Below are 4,658 nucleotides of genomic sequence, written 5' to 3' on the forward strand. Positions count from 1 at the left end.
AGAGTGGCAGGCAAGAGTGGGGAAAATGGCTGCAGCAGGCAGGGGAAAAGGGGCAGCAAGCGGGCATACAGAGTACAGCAACAGCTGGGCAGAAGTGTAGGGCCCACATGGGCCAGAACCAGCAGGGGCTCTATGGAAACAATCTGGCTCCCTTCTCTCCCTGCTTGAGAAGTAGCAGTGGCAGAAGGGGGCAAGTGACAACTAATGGGAGCATGGGGCCCATGCCAGAGCCCCGGGGACAGGAGTGGCAGGAGCTCAGAGCCCAAGCTTGCAGAATTCCTGGTGGGAGCTCTGCCTGCTGCAGGGGAGGGTGGGCAGGCTGTGGGCAAACCCTCCCCTTCCAAGCAAGCCACCCTCCCCCTACACACTCAGCCCCCACAAAACCCATACCCCCCACACTACCACACCCACACAGCTATCCACGCCCCCACAAATCCCCCCACCATACCCACAAACTTATACCCACCTCCCTACCTCCACCCCCCAAAATGCCAGAGTAAGACTTCATTTTAAGCTAATATACTGTCACTTCTACGTACACTACACAAACACATGTAAATTGACAGAAATATTTTTTTAATGAAAATAATAAAATGTTGTAGTACGTTTGATTTTTAGAATATAATTTGGTAGTTTTCTGGCTCAGAGATGGCAAAACCCCTTGCTGAAAAGAGTAATTCTGGGCACAAGGGGAGAGACTTCTGTTGGCAAAGGTAAGGGGTTTGGAGTCGGAACTTCCAGTCCCAAGATGGTAACCAGGGGGCAGGGCACCTGTCAAGAGGTGGGGCTACCCATGTGGCCCTCAATGGATTCTTAAAACTCCACCGAAAGTGGCCCTCCACCCAAAATAACTGCCTGCCCCTGGGCTGTGTTCAATAAGCAACAAGCAGACCCTCCAGCAAGTTGCACATACAAACTCAGTTGAGCTTGCACTGAGTCTTACCTGCCTCTGACACATCTTCTCTCTCTCATTATTGACCACTGTCCATCTCAAAGCAACATAGGTCCCGCTTCATGGTGGCTTCCTGTTTGTTTCAATTCATTGGCAAAGCTGGAGTAACCTCACCAGGGCACAAAAACCTTGGCATTTGTGTCAGAATCACCCTTTTGACTTTGCTGACTTATACACTAAAAAGGTAGAACCAATAAAATTTGGGGCCAAAACAGTTGTAGAACTGCCAGAAAGAAGACTGAATAATGCTTAACCACTTTAGGGGCTCCACTCTGGGTTTTCTTTTAAGGTTTATTCACTTAGCCTTCACCTCTACCAAGACAATCCATAAGACAGTAATTGTCATTGACATCATCGTTTGCCAGCTTTGCCATTGGCAAATATCCTATTCTGCCATTTGTGATGACCAGAGGACAGTTCTTAATTATGAGAGCTGTTCCCCCTTACTAAGTTCAGCCCATTTCCAAAAGTGGTTGCCCAAGTTGCAGCACATGGAGGCATTACTAAGAGCTGGAAGCAAGTGAGAACTAGTGATTCCAAACCATCTTAACAAGGTATCACCATTTGAGAAACAAAAGTTCTACCCCTCCTCAAACATCCCATTGTTTAATATTTCATTTAAGAAATATGAAACCAAGAATAAAATGTATACATCATAGGCATCCACTTTCCTCAGTGTCACAGGACACAGGTAACTTCAGTCTATTGATGTGAACTAATTTAGATAGGGTCCACCTTTTTTGGCCTGATTTAAACCCCCTGCTGACAGTCCACACAGATTGGCATTTAGTCAAACCTAACTATATAGTTAGCTGTCTTCCACAGTGCTTGCACCTGAGGAATTTTTCTGCAGCTGCATATAGAGCACTATAGGAACTTTTGTACCACTGTGACCCTTTCACTTAGTGTATGGGAATCTGAAAGGTGAGGCTTTAACGCAGAGGTGGGAAAAATAAAGCCCATGGTCCAGATCTGACCTGTTGAGGGATTTTGTCTGGCCCACAGTGGGTTCCTCAGTCCTGCTTGGGCCAGTGCAGGGGACAGCCTGTGCCCTGGCATGTATGGCTTGTCCCACCACCCCCAGAGAGACAACAGGGCTGGTGCAGTGTGGTGGCTGGACTCCATTTCTCAAAAGCCCCAGCTCCTTCCAGCTGGCACTGCCAGACCCAGCTCCACTGCTCAGGCACCCCGGCCCATCTGTTCCATATCCACTACTGGAGGCAGGACCCACATAGTCAGGGCACTCAATCAAGGTGCTGGGATGGATCTGCGGGCTGGTGGGTAATGGCTTCCAGGAGTGAGATAAGTCAGTGGGACTGGGGACACCCCAGGATGCTGGAGTGGTGACAGCACAGGTCAATAACAGCACCTGGGACAGACCACGCACAGATGCCACCAGCAGTGTCGGTGGCAAGAGGGAGTGGCGAGCAGTGACTGCCTGCATAGGGGGTACACCGCCACACTCAGGGGGTGCATGTACATCTGCATAGCAGGTGCATGCATCACCAATGCCCGAGATCATGGGGCAGTGACAGCATAGAGCTGGGGCTGGGGCAGAGTCCCAGTTCTACAGGAAGGGGCATGTGGATCATGTCTATGCCCCAGCCCCACACTGTCACCACGCCATGATCCCAGGTTCTCTATGGAGACTGGCCATAAGCTGCACAAGCAGAGTGAACAGCCAGGAGAACAGGTTGGGGCCACAGCTAGCAGGGAGCTCAGTCCAGGGCCAGGTTCAGGATCCTGAAACGGTGATAGCAGGATAAAGGGCTGGGGCCGAGCTGTGATCTGCCCTGCATGCTCCTGCCTGCAGAACCGATGCATGTCACAGATGTGCAGGGAGCAAATCATAGCTCTGTCCTGGGCCCTAACCCCATGCTGTCACCACCCCAAGATCCCACCCATTGATCTCAGCCTCACCAATCCATCCTGGTCCCAAACACTGATCCCTGCCTACCCAGGGCCTCATCCCACATAGGAAATTTGAGTGAGCAGTTGGAGGGGGTGGGAGGTGCTTACCCAGGCCACAACAGCTCAGCAAAACTCCCCATATGGCTCTATGGTCCTTAATAATTGCCCACCCATGCTCAAAATTTCATAATACATATAGTATAACTTTTAGTTCCCTTTGGGATTTCTAAATTTTGTCATATACAGTGACATACTTTTCTTAAGTGTAATTGTTTCAAAGAGAAAAGTATTCCTTCTTGTAACTTTATAAGCTGAAGAGTCTTTGCTGCATTCTTTCCCTCACGGTAGAGTAGACCCTTACTAGAACGTCACAATCACAAAAAAAAAACATTTTAAATTTCCATGAGGTTTGTTTCTTTAAAAAAAAAAACAAACCCAAACAAACAAACAAAAAACACCCAGTGCAACCTTTTCAACTCAAAGACTCTAAAAAATGTACCTGCCTCCACTTTTACGAGGTATGCTATAGCTCTTGATGTGTCAAAGAAACAATCATGGGGAAGAGCACTACAGTACAGCAGATAACTGGAATGATAAGCACTGACACGTTTAAGAAATATATTAAGAAATGCAGTAATCTGGTCTAGCAAGGGAAACCAAATTTTAATGTACTGTCAGTTCATTGGCTGACTCCCATATGATTGTTTACAAAATAAATGTAGGAGAAGTAATTTAGGATACAATTCACAGACACACTTCATTCTTTTTTTCCTTCCAGTGTTGTCTCTAGCAGCATCATTGCATCTACATCTATAAAACAGGAAATGGACTGCCAAAACAATGATAAAAACATGGATACAAGTTACTAAGCACACGTTCTCCCCAGACTACAGTACGTCAACAATGGAATCCCAGTCTGAAAAATTTCTTGGATAAACTTCTCGTTTTTCCTGGCAGAGTACATTGAACTCCCAGATGAAAGTCTAAGAACAATCCATCAGAGTTTTCCTTCTGAATCACAGAAAGTTCTGGCTGGAAGGGACCAACCCCCTGCTCAAAGCATTCCAGCCAGGGCTTTGTCAAGTCAGGCCTTAAAAACCTCCAAGCATGGAGGTTCCACTACTTCTCTAGGGCTACAGACATTCAAAAAGCCTTACCCTGAATTGATTCATTCTTTGCAAGTTAGTCTAAACTGTGCAGCTTAAACTGACTAATAACTGGACAGACATTTTCTGCTAAATTAGGATATGCAAGCACGTGTCTACACTGTCTCAAGCCAGAAGCTGTGGGTGGGGGACTCCAGGGCATGCCTGCCAGCCACTGCCAAAGGGGAGGAAAGAGAGATGACTTCCAGGGTTCTCACCCCTCCCTGCTGCAGCGGAGGAGACATGGCCAGGCACCAGCTGGGCTAGCACAACACATAGAATGCTAGACAACAGCTTGCGGGGAGGTGGGGAAGAGGAGAGCTGATGCCAGACTGAGGAGTGGGGAGGGGGAAAAAAGTCCTCTTTCTGAAGCAAGCATGTATTGAACACAGCAATTTGCAAAGCATACAACAGGGAACTACCAAAAATCTTCACCTAAACTAAGATACAGACCAGTGAAACGTAGCATACACAACTTAGTCTAACTTAAATGTAGATCAGGAAGACAAGAGAAAGGCTTGCATAAATCTTACTAACCCTGAGAGCAGGTGTCTCCTTACACCCAGGCATTCAGAAAGGCTTTCATAGATTTCATAGACATTAGGGCTGGAAGGGACCTCAGGAGATCATCGAGTCCAGCCCCCTGCCCA

The sequence above is a fragment of the Crocodylus porosus genome, unplaced genomic scaffold (genome assembly GCF_001723895.1).
Source record: "Crocodylus porosus isolate Cpor-Errol unplaced genomic scaffold, CroPor_comp1, whole genome shotgun sequence".
In the NCBI taxonomy this organism is placed as follows: Eukaryota; Metazoa; Chordata; order Crocodylia; family Crocodylidae; genus Crocodylus; species Crocodylus porosus.